Here is a 15,974-nt window from a genome sequence, read left to right as displayed (position 1 = left end):
AGGTGGCATGGACCGCATGGGTCCAACTGTTGGAGGCTGGCACCTGGCCAGGTGGACCAACTCACTTGCCCTCACATCCCCCTGCCCGGCACGGACCCCCCCCCCAACCTCCACCCCGGCACGGACCCCAACCTCCACCCCGGCATGGACCCCCATCCCCCACCCCGGCACGGACCCCCCCCCAACCTCCACCCTGGCACGGACCCCAACCTCCTCCCCGGAACGGACCCCCCATCCCCCTCCCCGGCACGGACCCCCCCCATCCCCCTCCCCGGCACGGACCCCCCCAACCTCCACCCCGGCACGGACCCCCCCCAACCTCCACCCCGTCACGGACCCCAACCTCCTCCCCGGAACAGACCCCCCATCCCCCTCCCCGGCACGGACCCACCCCATCCCCCTCCCCGGCACGGACCCCCCCCAACCTCCACCCCGGCACGGACCCCCCCCGCAACCTCCACCCCGGCACGGACCCCATCCCCCTCCCCGGCACGGACCCCCCCCATCCCCCTCCCCGGCACAGACCCCCCTCCCGGCACTCCCCCGGAGCCCAGCCCACTCTAACCACCCCCCCCCCCCGCCGCACACACACACACACAACCCGAGACACACCTCTCCTCACGCATTCAGACTGCGGCCACGCCATCGCCTGCCCAGAGCCAACCCCCCAGGCCATCACTCACCTCCACGCTGGTCGGCGTGAACCTGGAGCACAAGGTCACGCCGATGAAAAGGAGGTTTAATTTACGTCAACGTGATCGGTCATCACGTCGACGGGACTTCGGCCCATCCGGAAGGGAGAATATTGCCAGGCCGAAAATCGGCTGCCTTGCGCAGACCCGTGACATTCTCCGACGGCAGCGGCGACATTAACGCCCCGCCGACCTTTCTCCCTTCGAAGACTTCGGCAACCGGCGGGGGCGGGATTCACAGCGGCCAACGGCCATTCTCCGACCCGCTGGGGAGTTGGAGAATGACGCCCCAGGTGGTAGATAGTTTTTTTTTAACCTATTTAATTATTACTGTTAATAATAAAAGATTACTTGTGTTTAAATTTTACAAACCTGGTGACTGTGGTAAATTTAACTCAGCCAAAACCACAGGTAATAATATAAAATCTAATTTCATCTGTGTTGTGACTCCGGGTCAAGTGGGGATGGAATTGACTGTAAACTAGCCCAGGGTGTTGTGACATAATTTGGGGGCTCGGTTCTGTGATCTTTGAAAGGGGAGATAGACAGCGATGATTTGTGGTACATTATATATTAAATAAGTTTCAGGAGAGTAAGACAGCGGTAGTAAGTTTCAGGAGAGTAAGACAGCGGTAGTAAGTTTCAGGAGAGTAAGATAGCGGTAGTAAGTTTCAGGAGAGTAAGACAGCGGTAGTAAGTTTCAGGAGAGTAAGACAGCGGTAGTAAGTTTCAGGAGAGTAAGATAGCGGTAGTAAGTTTCAGGAGAGTAAGACAGCGGTAGTAAGTTTCAGGAGAGTAAGATAGCGGTAGTAAGTTTCAGGAGAGTAAGACAGCGGTAGTAAGTTTCAGGAGAGTAAGACAGCGGTAGTAAGTTTCAGGAGAGTAAGATAGCGGTAGCAAGTTTCAGGAGAGTAAGACAGCGGTAGTAAGTTTCAGGAGAGTAAGATAGCGGTAGTAAGTTTCAGGAGAGTAAGACAGCGGTAGTAAGTTTCAGGAGAGTATGACAGCGGTACTAAGTTTCAGGAGAGTAAGACAGCAGTAGTAAGTTTCAGGAGAGTAAGATAGCGGTAGTAAGTTTCAGGAGAGTAAGATGAGACTGAATGGCCGGAGTATTACAGGTAAAACAGATGAGTTAAGGGCGAGGGTTGACATATCGAATTAAGATATAGTAGCCATCATGGAGACGTACTTGATGGAGGGGCAGGTTTGGCAGCTTAACATCCCTGGATACAGAATGTTCAGGGGGGGCAGGGGAGGGGGCAAAAAGAGGGGGAGGCATTGCATGATTAGTTAAGGAGTCAATTACTGCAATAAGGAGAGATGGTATCTTGGGGTGGTGTTAAATGAAGCTTTGTTGGTAGAGCTTAGGAATAAAAAAGGGACAGCCACATTGCTAGGTGTTTATTATAGACCCACAGAGAGTCCGCGGGAAATTGAGGAGCAAACATGTGCGCAATTTGCAGAAGTGTGTAAAAATAATAATAAAGTAATTATAGTGGGTGATTTCAACTTTTATAACATTAACTGGATAGTCATTGTGTTCAGGGGTTAGATGGAGCAGAGTTCGTAAAATGTATACAAGAGAACCTTTTAGCTCAACATGTGGAGGGTCCAACAAGGGTCGGTGCACGTTGGACCTAATTCTGGGGAATGAAGCCAGACAGGTGGTTGATGTGATCGTGGGGAGCATGTTAGTGATAGCGACCACAACATGGTGCAATTTAAGTTTGTTATGGACAAAGAAATAGACAAACTGCAAAAAAGGTCTTTGATTCGAGGAGAGCATACTTTTGTAAAATAAGGCAGGATCTGACCAAGGTAGATTGGAACAAGTTACTGGTGGGGAGACCTACAGAAGAGCAGTGGGGGGTGTTCAAAGAGGAAATGGGGAGGTTACAGGTCCCACATGTTCCCGCTAGGGTAACAGGAAAGAATTTGATGACTATGGGGGTAGGATCAGTAAGTTTGCGGATGATACAAAGATAGTCCTGGTGGTTCACAGTGAGGCTGAGTGTCTTGGGTTGCAGGAAGATATGGAGAGGATGGTCAAATGGGCAGAACGGTGGCAGATGGAATTTAATCCTGATAAGTGTGAGTGTTAAACTTTGGAAGGAGCAATTTGACAAGGAAATATTCAATGAAGGGCACCACACTGTCCTGAGGAACAAGGCAACCTTGGCGTGTTTGTAAATTGGTCTCTGAAGGCAGAAGGGCAGGTTAATAGGGTGGTGAAAAAGGCATGTGGTGCACTTGCCTTTATTAATCGTGGCACAGATTACAAAAGCAAGGAAATCATGGGCGAAATTCTCCAACCCCCCCGCCGGGTCGGAGAATCGCCGGAGGCTGGCGTGAATCTCGCCCCCGCCGGTTGCCGAAGTCTCCGGCACCGGATATTCGGCGGGGGCGGGAATCGCGCCGCGCCGGTTGGCGGGCCCCCCCGCTCGATTCTCCGGCCCGAATGGGCCGAAGTCCCGCCGCTAAAATGCCTGTCCCGCCGGCGTAAATTAAATCACCTACCTTACCGGCAGGACAAGGCGGCGCGGGCGGGCTCCGGGATCCTGGGGGGGTCGCGGGGCGATCTGGCCCCGGGGGGTGCCCCCACGGTGGCCTGGCCCGCGATCGGGGCCCACCGATCCGCGAGCGGGCCTGTGCCGTGGGGGCACTCTTTCCCTTCCGCCTCTGCCAAGGTCTCCACCATGGCGGAGGCGGAAGAGACTCCCTCCACTGCGCATGCGCGGGAATGCTGCCAGCGGCTGCTGACGCTCCCGCGCATGCGCCGCCTGGAGATGTCATTTCCGCGCCAGCTGGCGGGGCACCAAAGGCCTTTTCCGCCAGCTGGCGGGGCGGAAATTCGTCCGGCGCCGGCCTGGCCCCTCAATGTTGGGGCTCGGCCCCCAAAGATGCGGAGCATTCCGCACCTTTGGGGCGGCGCAATGCCCGTCTGATTTGCGCCGTTTTGGGCGCCAGTCGGCGGACATCACACCGTTTCCGGAGAATTTCGCCCCATGTTGGAGTTATATTGAACATTGGTGAGGCCACAGCTGGAGTACTGTGTGTAGTTCTGGTCGCTACATTATAGGAAGGGTGTGATTGCACTGGAGCGGGTAGAGAGGCGTTTCACCAGGATGTTGCCTGGGATGGAACATTAGATTATGAATAGAGGTTGGATAGGCTTGGATTGTTTTCGCTGGACAGAGAAGACTGAGGGGCGATCTAGGTGTACGAGATTATGAGGGGTATGGACAGGGTGGATAGGGAACAGCTGTTCCCCTTAATTGAAGGGTCAGTTACAAGGGGGCACAAGTTCAAGGTGAGGGGCGGGAGGTTCAGGAGGGATTTGAGATGTCACAGGTGACGACGTTTTTACCCAGAGGGTAATGACGCTCTGGAATGCACTGCCTGGGAGGGTAGTAGAGGCGGGTTGCCTCACATCCTTTAAAGACTACCTGCATGTGCTTTTGGCACGTCTTAACATTCGAGGCAATGGGCCAAGTGCTGGCAAATGAGATTAGGATTGGCAGATCAGGTGCCTTTCATGCGGCGGTGCAGATTTGATGGGCCACAGGGCCTTTTCTGCCCTGCATTTTGCTGTGATTCTGTGATTCTGACCTCAACATTTGCGAATCCCCCCCGCTGGCACATTGATGGGCTGCAGGCAGAACAGGCTGACACGTCGTCACCTGTGACACCTGAAAGTCGGATGGGCCCATCTGTGTCCAGGCCCTCCAGAGGACGGCCATCAAGGGTATCACAGGTCAGAGGGCAAGACACACAACAGGCCACCTCCACCTCTGAAGTGCTGACTGGGGCAACATCTCGAAGGAGAGGTAGGCCACACAAGATAAGGAAGATAGATGACACTTACGTTGACATAGCGTAGTAGACAGATGAGTTAGGGCAAACCATTGTACATAGTCACCATTAAACACGTTTGCTCCACCAGTCCGACCTGCCTCTAACTGTCTGAAGGGTGTGAGGGATGGGCTGGGCCTGGGTGTAGAGCATCTTCCAGGTGGGGGGTGGAGGATAGGGCTGGGCAGGTCCCCCATGACACATGAATTTCCCACCTGGTGACACCCTCAGACAGAAGTGGCAGGGCATGGGGCTAGAAGTGTGAGCCTGCCTTACCACCCCCCCTCCTCCCCCCACCCAGGGTCACCTGGGCAAACAGTGAAATATTATTCAAAAGGCAGGAGTCAGACTGTGTCAAACAATAAGAAGCACCAGAGCTCATCTCACAGCGAGTTGTCATCACCCTCTGTCCCGTGGGTAGGACCCACTGATACCGCAAACCGAGGACCAACACCCTGTGGTGATGCTGGTAGGACCTTCGGAAGGGGCATGGGAGCGATGGTAGTGGGAATGAGTGGAAGGCGAGGGGGAAGGTGAAGCGAAGGACTGAGTGAGAGGGACGGTGGGGTGAAGGATTGAGTGAGAGGGAAGGAGTGAGAGGTTATGGGGAAGGGGATTCTGTTTGGGAGGGGGAATGAAGTTGTGGGGTGGAGAGGTGGGATAGGGAAAAGCGGATTCTGTTTGTTGGAGGAGGTAGTTAAGCAGAGGAGAATGGAGATGTGGGTCAGAGTGGCGGAGCTGCCGGTGGCCAGGCCTCCTTGTGTGTAAATCAAGAGGTTGTCTCCTGCGTTGGGCCCTAGATCACATGTTCGGTGACCTGCCATGGCACTGCTGGCCACACCAGGATCCTCCAGGACACCCTCCTAATCCTCTTCATCTGATGAGGCCTGCCGCTCTTCCTCCTCCTCCAGCATGTCGCCCCTTTGCTGTGTGATGTTGTGCAGGATACAATAGGCCCCCCAGGGGCTTTCCTGGAGCTATATTGGAGAGCCCCATAAGATCGATCCAAGCATCTGAAGCTCATCTTGAGGATGCTGATGCACCAGATGTTCAATGATGCTCCTGGTTGCTGAATGGGCGTCATTATGACAGGTCTCCACATCAGTCTGGGGCTTCTGCACAGGCATCATAGCCATGACCTCAGCAGGTAACCCTTGTTGCCCACCTGAGGGAGCACCACTTCGAAGATGCCGGGAAACTCAGAGTGCGCCAGGGAATATGCGTTGTGCATGCTGCCTGGGTATCGGGCATGGATAATGTGCAGCTGGTGGTCACACTCCAACTGCACCTTCATGGAGTGGAAGACCTTCCTAGATTACCTTCCTATTGATGAACGGCACCCCTGTTGAACCAGTGCTCGTAGGCGACATGTGTGCCATCTATCAGCCCCTGGACCTGGGGCATGCCAGCAATGGCAGCGAGCACTGCTGCCTCAGCATCTTGTTGGTCCTGGTCCAGGTTGAAAGTGATATAATCCGATGCCCAGGCGCATAGGGCATCTGTCACAGCATGGACCCACCTGTGTGTGAACGTTTGCGTGATCCCACACATGTACCTGCTCGAGCCCTGGAATGAACAGAAACATAAAAGTTCACGGCAATTGTCACCCTGACAGTCATCGTGAGCAGGTGTCCTCCTCCATACCCCTCCGGTGCCAGGTGGGCGACTATCTGGCACAGGTGGTGCATGGTCTCCCTGATGAGCCAGAGTTGGCGTTGACACATGCGGTTCGGCAGCTCCTCGAAGGGCAAGCATCGATGGTATACATGTGCCTTGATGCAGCGCCTCCTTCACACCTCCAGCAGGGGGCGCAAACCTCACTGTCACCCCCAGCAGGGGACCAGAGCATCCCGTCAGAATCGGCACTGGGCACAAATTCCGATTTTTGCTCCACCCAATATTCTCCGCCCGATTAAATTTCCACACCTGGCGTCAGGCAATGGAGATTCCAACCTCTTATCTACACCCACACTGGTGAGACCTGGAAGAATTTTGTAAATTTCAATAAAGTCACCCCTCATTTTTTGAAACTCTAGGGAAGACAGACCCAGTCTCCTCAATATCCCCTCATAAAACAATTCCCCCATCCCAGGTATTAATATAGTTAACCTCCATTGCACTCCCTCTATGGCAAGTATATCCTCCTTAGACAGGGACCACAATTGGACCAAAAATACTCCAGGTGAGGTCTTACCAAGGCTTTGTACATTTGCAGCAAGATATCTTTACTCCTGTACTCACACCCACTTACGATGGAGGCTATCATACCAATAGCCTTCCTAATTACTTGCTACACTGCATGCCTTTAGTAACCTCATGAACAAGGACACACAGATCCCTTTGGACACCCATACTTCCCAACCTATCTCCACCGAAGAAATATTGTTTTTTCTACCAAAGTGAACAGCTTCTTGCTTATTCACATTATATTTCATTTGCATACTCCAGTGAATTCACTTAGCCTGTTCAAGTCCCCTTGAAGCCTCCATGCATCCTCCTCACAGTGTATGTTCCCACCCAGTTTTGTGTCATCAGCAAATTTGGAAGTATTACAATTGGTTCACACATCCATATGATTTATTTTGGCGAAGATGGAGCGTCAGATCAACCCCAAGATGAGGTACAATGCCTTTTCATGCCAGCTTGGATCTTGGAGCTGTCTCTTTTGTGGAGATTGGATTCAATTTGAATTTGATTTGATTCTTGGAGCAATCAATGAGATGGATAAGGGCTTGCCCTGTCCACTCTAAGCATTGTAACTTTAAGAATGGAGTAAAAAATGTTTTTCATTAAATAGGTTGCGGACAGCTGTGGACCTAGCACTGATCCTTGCCGTGCCCCACTAGTAACAGCCTGCTATCCTGAGAATGATGAGTTTATTCCTACTCTTTGCTTTCTGTCTGGGGTGGCGTAGTGGTATTGTCACTGGACTAGTAAACCAGAGATCCCGAGTAATGCTCTCGGGGTCCAGGTTCAAATCCTGCCACTGCAGATGGTGAAATTTGAATTCAATTTTAAAAATCTGCAATTAAAGTCTCACGATGACCATGAAACCATTGTCGATTGTCGTAAAAACCCATCTGGTTCACTGATGTCCTTTCGGGAAGGAAATCTGTCATCCTTACCTGGTCTGGCCTACATGTGATCCAGACCCACAGCAATGTGGTTGACTCTTAACTGACCCCTCAAGGGCAATTAGGGATGGGAAATAAATGCTGGTTCAGCCAGCGACCCCCACGTCCCATGAACAAATAAGAAGAAACAATTCTCACTCTATACCAGTATATTCCCACAATCCCACGCACTCTAATTTCAATTACTAACCCCCGGTGGGGGACCGTAACAAAAATCCAATACACCGCATCCACTGGTTTTCTCTTATCAATGCTCCAAGTAATATCCTCCAATAAAATCCAACAAGTTTGTTAAACATGATTTCCCTTTCAGAAATCCATGTTTACTGTGCCCAATTTTACCATTATTTTCTAAATGTTCAGTTCTCACATCCTTTATAGTAGATTTTAACATTTTTGCAATTACCAATGTAAAATTAAGAGGCCTGTGGTACTCTGTGCACTCTCTCCCTCCCTTCTTAAATAATGGGGTTACATTTGCTACTTCCCAGTCTGCAAGAACCTCTCCCAAATCTAAAGAATGTTGAAAGATAACCACCAATGCATCCATCATCTTTTTAGCCCCACCTCTTTCAACATTCTGGGGTGAAACTCGTATGGTCCAGGAGATTTACGAACCTTCAATCTAGTTACTTTTCAAGTATTATCTCTTTGCTAATACCAATTTCTTTGAATTCCTCAGTTTCAAAAGTGCCTTGGTTGCATGGTATTTCTGGGAGATTTTCTGTATCTTCTTCCATGAACACAAAGTAACTTTGGTTTGTTCACTATTTCCCTGTTACCCACTATAAATTCTCTTGACCACACTGTAATAGACCCACATTTGTCCGAGTTTATTCTCTTCTTTTTGATATACCTAAAAAAGCTTTTAGTCTATTTTTTGTTCCTTGCTAGTTTGTATTCCTATTCTCCTCCTTTCTTTAAATCACTTTCTTGGTCCTCCTTTTCTGGGTTCTAAATTGCTCCCAGTGCTCTGGCTTTATATTTTTTCTGACATCCTTTTAAGGCACTTCTAACCCAGTCTTTAACTTCTTTCATTAAGCATGGTTGATTTACCTTTCCTTTTGGGTATGTGTGCCTTAAAGTAATGTATATCTGTTGTCGTCCGTTGTAGTATTCCTTAAATACTAACCATTGCCTGTCTACCATCACATCATTTTGTGCATTTCCAAATCCATTGTAGCTAACTTGGTCCTCATACTTTCATAATTTCCTTTCTTCAGATTTAAGATCCTCGTTTCAGAGTGAACTATATCGCATTCAAACATAATGCAAAATTCGACATTTTATGGTCACTATTTCCCAAAGACTCCTTTACAGCAAGATATTAATTAGACCTTTCTCATTAAGCAGCACTAAATCCAAACGAGCCCAATCCCTGACTGGCTCCTCAATGTACTGCTCCAGAAACCCATCTCGTATACACACCAAGAATTCCTCCTTCAGAGAATTAGTTCTGATTTGGTTGACCCAGTCTCCATGTAAATTAAAGTCGCCCATTATTATCCACATTAAATGCATCTCAAAGTTCATGTGTTATACCATGCCCAACATTAGTACTACTCTTTGCTAGCCTATAAACAACTCCCAACAGTGTTTGCTGTCCCTTGCTGTTTCTTAGCTCTTCCCAAACTGATTCTACATCTTGATCCTTCCATCTAAGATCCTCTTTTATTAATATAACAATCTTGTCCCTTATTAAGAGTGCTACCCCACCTCCTTTTCATTTTTTCCTACCCCTCCTAAATGTAAAATATCCTTGCCTATTCAGTTCTTGGTCATCCTTTAGCCATGTTTCCAACATTTTTACTTCAACCTTTGCATTCAAATCATCAAACCTTCTGCGACTGCTACGAGCATTCAGATCGAGTGCCTTTAATTCTGCTTTTTAAAATATTATTTTTAATATTATTCTCTATTCTGAGCCTATTTGGTACTTGCCTAAATGCCCGAGTTTTGCTTCCCTTGAATCGGAACTCCCGGTCAGGTTCGCATTCCTCTGCCAATCTACTTTAAACCCTCTGCAACAGACTACATGAAATGGGTCACTAAGTAATGAAAGGGGCACTGATGTGGTTTATATAAGATGAAAGATAATAATTTAGCTAAATGTCAAGTATTCAGTCGTATTCCTGGGGATTTCAGTTTTCTTCATAGTGACTGGAGTGACGATGCGACAGTCCCTTGAGTGGGAATTTATTGAAAAATGTGAAGGACTCATTACTAAAACATTAAGGAAAACACAAAATGTAATGCATTTTGATTTTGGTTCCAATGAATTGGAACCATAAGCAAAATAGAAGTAAAGAAACATTTGGGATCAAGTGATGATAATGTCCTGAAATTTGGTTGTGAAAGGCATTAGGGAGGGAAAGAAAGCATAAAACAATCTCAAATGTTTAGGAAAAGGAAAGGTTAGTGAGATCTCTAAAGATAGGCCAGGCAATGCCAAAATACTGATAATAGCTGCCATGGGAGATCAGCAGGGAAACGTAGTTGGAAGAAAAATTCTTCCAGTCTGTCAGGAGTAAACAGAAGATGCAAAGACAATGAAAATGGTGGCATGACATTAGGGGAAATGGAGTCTGAAGACAGATGAATTGCTTAACTTTCAATGCTGAATGTTAACTGAAAAAAAGTAAATCACAAGAGAGGACATGTTTGGGGAGGCTTTTGAAGGTTAAGGTACATCCTTCTTAGGCAGTCGCTCAGGATTGAAGACACCTTGCTTCCACTTGGTTCGATGGGTTTTGAGGAGGCTGATAAGATGTATGTGTGATACATAGACTATGTCACATGCGGGTCAGGGGGCGTTTGGTGGAGGGTGGAGTAGAAAGCTCTCTCTCTGATGCCTTGACTTTGTATGTTCCTGACTGATGTGTTCTGTAGCTTCCCGAATCAAATGTCTCCATTTTGTTTGGTAATTGGTCAGGGATTCCAATGAATCACTGGGAATGTTTGACCTCTTCTGGGATGCCTTGAGGATATTTCTGAAGTGTCTCCGCTGTCCTCTTGGGAATCTGCTGCCGTGACTGAGTTCCGTGTAGGGCAGTTACTTTGGGAGTTTGGTGTCAGGTACGTATCCTACCCAGTGCAACTGTCTGGGAATAATTAGTGCCTTGAACCTGGGCATGTTGGCTTGTATTAGTATGCTGCTGTTCAATAGCCCTTCTTGCCATCAGATTTGGAAGATCTTACAAAGGTACTGCTGATAGTACATCATCAGTGCTTTTACTGCTTGCTGTAGGCTGTCCAAGTATCTGAAGCATAGAGGTGTGCAGCGTCAATATTCCTGGTAAACCGTGTCTTGGATTTCAGATCCTGGCCCTCAAATAATTCTCAGTTGGCAAAAGGCTGAGCAGCCGCACTGATAAACTTTGCATCAGTTTGCCTTTGTCGAGAGCTGGCGCCTAAGATGTGAGAAGTGGTCCACATTTTTCAAGATCTCGTCACTGATCGTAATCAGTGGGAAGTGTGCTGTGTGAGATGGTTGGAAAAGGACCTTAGTTTTACGAATGTTTAGTAAAAGGCCAATTTGCTCATATGCTTTGGGGAAGGAGTTGACAATGACTCAGCACTCAGTTTCTGAGTCAGTGCACGCACAAGTGTTACCTGCATACTTGAGTCGAATGACTGAAATTGGAGTGATATGGATTTTGGACCGACAATGGCATAGGTTGAACAGTTTCCTATTGGTTCTGTAAATTATCTCCATGGCTGTGGGTAGCTTGTTGAAGTTGAGATGTAGTATTGTAGTGAGAACAAGGGAGGTTTTGTGGAATGACACAACCTTGTTTGATTCCCAGACTTCACTAGAGATTGTGACTGCACTGACAAGGTTCCTGCCTCGGCCAATTTTCTATTCAGGTTTATGAAAGAATTGGCCGCAGCAATTTCAAGTCCTCTTGTGGGTATTTACAAGGACAAGGGGTAAACCATCAAATTAGAAAGCTATATAAGCTTTATTGCCACCTTTGAGAAAGTAGTTGTAATTATGAGATTTGGGTGTGATTCTTCCCCTGCATTGTGCCCGCTGCACCTCCTGTTATTCCTGGAGAATAGCGGGCGATCCCCTAAACGGGATTGTGCCGGGCACCAAATGGAGCGCGATGCTCCAAGCCCGGGACACCTGACACAATCTCGTACACGCCCTCACTGGGCGTCAACCAGAAGAACATATGTAAATGAGCATTTCAGCAAATTGAGCACCAAAAACCTACTCCATGGAGCCGGGATCATCGCCCACAACATCATTTACAATGGCAGGCAGCATATTGATGCCGATAGCACTGCACAGGTATAGGCCCGCTTGACACCAAAACCGCTGCTGCAACTGGGCCTCAATCACCTCAAACAAATGAGGATTTCTTTGACTTATTTCAGCTCCTCATCATCAAAATCCAGCCAGGATCTTCCAGGGACATCGTGCAAGTAATTATGGGATGTGCATCAGGGTAAAAGAAGGATTAAAAGACAAGTACAGCCAGAGTTTGTGAAAACGCAGCCACTCCTGCATTCACATAATGTGACCGGCATGTCAGCAGTTTTAAGTGGGGGAATTTTGTATATTCTTTCGTAAAGAATAATGGTAATTTTTCTATTTTGTTCAGCTGGTGCTCTTAGTCTTCGCAAAATTCAGCCTTTCCCTATTTGTACAAAATATGACACCCATTTGACCTCCGATTAAGTGGACTGGTGGATTAGCAAAACATGCATCCAGGGCTTTGACAAAGGGTCATCTGGACTCGAAACGTTAGCTCCTTTCTCTCCCTACAGACGCTGCCAGACCTGCTGAGATTTTCCAGCATTTTCTCTTTGGTTTCAGATTCCAGCATCTGCAGTAATTTGCTTTTATCCTTTAATGCAACCAGAAGGCTTGGCATGCCCATTTTTGAGAACGTTTGAGCTTCTAAGTTCTATCTCTGTACCTCAATAGTGGGCTGGTTCACCCCTGATATTATACTTTGGGGTTCATTTCCATGATTCTGGCATGCTGCAGATGAAATGCCTTTGAAGACCAGCCAAAGTTGGCTTTGCAGAGGCCATGGCATAAATGAGGCTGGAAAAAGTGATAGACTCTCAGGCCAGAGACAGGGAGTATCTTGTTAACGGCGAGCAGTCGCCGGATAGAAGGGATTCGTAGTCAGGAATGGGGTCAGTAGCCCACATTTATTTTATATCGGAATGGGGAGGGTTTGCGGGAATTCTTGGACAACCTAGCTTCACATTCAGCTAAACATGCCACTTAGCACGGTGCCAGATGATGACTTCAGCAATTTAGGTCCCATGCTCTGGAATCCACTCCCCAAACTACACTGCGGCTCACGCCGATTATCCTCTTGCTAAAAATCCACCTCTTTGAGAGTTAGCACCTCCTAATCTCTCCTTCAATGTTCCATTTTCCAAAATGAAATAGATTGTTTACTCTGTTGGATGTGCAATACGGATGAATGTTTTTATTGATATGATACAAGTTGTTCCATGAATTCCAGGTGCTAAGTATCTTTAAACACAGATTATTGAAATTACATTAACCACATCCATTGATTTATTTATTCATTCTGTGCTCTAAGACTAAATGAAAAATTGCACTGAGCAATGATAAACCAAGTTTACAAATTGCCAGTAAAGATAAATACATTCACGAATCACCATTTCATTTTGGACCTCATAGAAAAGATTACTGATTTGTAGCTCAGTCTTTATGGGTCAATGTGCATTTACAGCATCCTTCCCTCTGCTTAGAATTCCAAACTGCTAAGTAACTTGCATCATTTTGTGCAAAGCAATTAGGGCATTTCCACAGTTATCATCATTTATACTGGAGTACCAAGTTTTTAAAATTTGTTTCCGGGGTGTGGGCTTCGCTGGCTAGACCAGCATTCATTTCCCATCCCTAGTTGCCCTTCAGAAGGTGGTGGTGAGCTGTCTCCTTTAATAATTGCAATTCCTGAGATGTAGGTACACCCCACAGTGCTGTCAGATAGGGAATTCTAGGATTTTGACACAATGGCAGTGAATGAACAATGATATATTTCCAAGTCAGAGTGGCGAGTGACGTGAAGGCAACATCCAGGTTGTGGTGTTCCCAGGTCTCTGCCATTTTTGTCCTACTAGATGCCAAAGGAACCTTGGTGAGTTCCTATAGTGCATCTTGTAGATGGTTTAAACTGCTACCACTGTTCGTCGGTGGTGGAGGCATTGAATGTTTGTGGAAGAGGGAGCAATCATTTTCCTGGATGGTGTTAAGCTTCTTGAGTGTTGTTGGAGCTGCATTCAATCCAGGCAAGTGGAGTGTATTCCATTACAATCCTAACTTTTGCCTTGCAGAAGGTAGACAGGCTTTGGGGCGTCTGGAGGTGAGTTACTCGCTGTAGGATTCCGAGTCTTTGACCTGCCCTGGTAGCCACAGTATTAATGTGGCTAGTCCAGTTTAGTATCTGATCAATGGTAACTTCCAGGATGTTGAGTGTGGGGGATCCAGTGATGGTAATGCCATTGAATGTCAAAGGGAGGTGGTTCGATCCTCTCTTGTAGGAGATGGTCATTGCCTGGCACATGTTTGGGGCGAATGTTACATGTCACTTGTTAGCCCAAGCTCTGATATTGTCCAGGTCTTGCTGCTGTATAGGAAGGATGAGTCTTCATGAATACATTCATAAAATTGATGCATTTTTATCATGTTTAACGGTACGCCTTTAAACAAAAGGACAAGCAATGATTACTCTCGCCCCACATAAAAACAATTATTCAATTCTAGTTATCGTCCTCATTTCAGTGTCCATCCACCATTAGTAGAACATTTTATGACCCTTCCCTGTTCAAGTTCACTCTTTGAACACAGAAGGTCAAGAAGCGACCTGAGTACTGCCCATGTATAGTTGGAAAAATAATTTACAGCAGCATATTTTCCACAAGGTAGTTATAATTATTAAATGCTGCCTTTCAACATTGATGTTACAAGGTTACCATGACATTGGTACACACACACAGACACAATCAGGAAATCTGTTCTCCTTTACAGCACTAAACTATACTATTAAAGAATCAGTATAAATATTTCATGCATTTAAAGATGAAGCTATGTTCTCAAGTGTTTGTAGATATGGAAATAAATGCTAACTTCCATCCAGTTGTAAAGTAAGTGTCAAACTGGCTAGTTTTTAAATTCAACTGGAGAGAAATATAATTGCATTCTGCTGCCTCTGTCTTCAACCACACCTCCCACTGTGTTATATGGTTATCAGAGCCATTGATCTGCCACCATACATCCATCCAACCATGTTTGCGCCTTTCTAATTTCACATTTTGTGAGTGCTCTCATGGACCTTTCACTTGACATTATTCCATCCTCAAACCCAGATTTCATTCTCTCGAGTCAGTTGAGAACATCAAGGGAAGTCCACATGTTATTTCAACAAATATAAATCCTGTGCGGAATTCTCCCCCCCAACGCCGTCCCGACACCTGCACGCGATTCTCCCACCACCCCCCCCACAAACCGGCACAGCGCGAATCACGGCTGGCTGCAGGGAGAATCGCCGCTTGCCGTTGGTAATGGGCGAGCGGCGATTCTCCGGCCCGGATGGGCCGAGCGGCCTGCCCAACATGACAGGTTCCCGCCGGCGGCATCCACACCTGGTCGCTGCCGACGGGAACAGCGTGGGAACACTGGGGGGGGCGGCCTGTGGAGTGGCGAGGGGGGTTCCTGCACCGGGGGGGGGTGGGTCAAAAGGGGTCTGACCCCGATCGGTGCCCACCGATTAGCGGGCGGGCCTCTCTGAAGGAGGACCTCCTTTCCTCTGATCCGCCATCTTCTTGAGGGGCGGCCGCGGGGAGGCCGCATGCGCGGGTGACGTCCTTTACGCAACGCCGGTCGCGTCATTTACGCGGCACCGCCTTTACACAGCGCCTAGGCCCAGCGCGTGTAAATGACGCGGCGCCGCTCCTAGCCCCCCAGGGGCAGGAGAATAGGGGGCTGGGAACGGCCTCTGACGCCGGAGTGAAACACTCCGGTTTTCACTCCGGTGTCGGGACTTAGTCTCCCGATGGGAGAATTGCACCCACTGCTTCCTCCTCGCTGTGTTTTCCTCATCTCATATTAAAATTTACATGTTAAAAAGTAGAAGATACAGCTGGACCACACAGTTAAATAATATTAAATTAAGTTGACAAAACATCTTGAAGGATGATAATTGGGACCATACTGTGTTGCTGTTCTGCTTCAATTAATGCAATATAAGTGTCATTCACCAGCAAAGCATGTCCTTGCTGACTTTATACTCTATTCATAGCA

The 15,974-nt window shown here is 47.8% G+C and overlaps 1 long non-coding RNA gene across 2 annotated transcripts in view; it reads right to left on the bottom strand.

Annotated features, from left to right (window-relative positions):
- The window catches only part of LOC140430588 (uncharacterized), a 92,402-nt gene that overhangs the window by 20,183 nt on the left and 56,245 nt on the right, over nucleotides 1–15,974 (bottom strand). The window contains exon 3 of one of the 2 annotated variants that reach the window (XR_011949464.1): nucleotides 13,120–14,301. The exons of the other annotated variant lie outside the window; for it this stretch is intronic. This is a non-coding gene — a long non-coding RNA (uncharacterized lncRNA). Of the gene's footprint in view, nucleotides 1–13,119; nucleotides 14,302–15,974 lie in introns of those variants that run through there. 2 annotated transcript variants of the gene reach the window in all.

Source organism: Scyliorhinus torazame, chromosome 10 (genome assembly GCF_047496885.1).
Source record: "Scyliorhinus torazame isolate Kashiwa2021f chromosome 10, sScyTor2.1, whole genome shotgun sequence".
Taxonomy (NCBI): domain Eukaryota; kingdom Metazoa; phylum Chordata; class Chondrichthyes; order Carcharhiniformes; family Scyliorhinidae; genus Scyliorhinus; species Scyliorhinus torazame.
The sequence above is the reverse complement of the archived record's forward strand: the minus strand, read 5'-3'. Positions and strand labels throughout refer to the sequence as shown.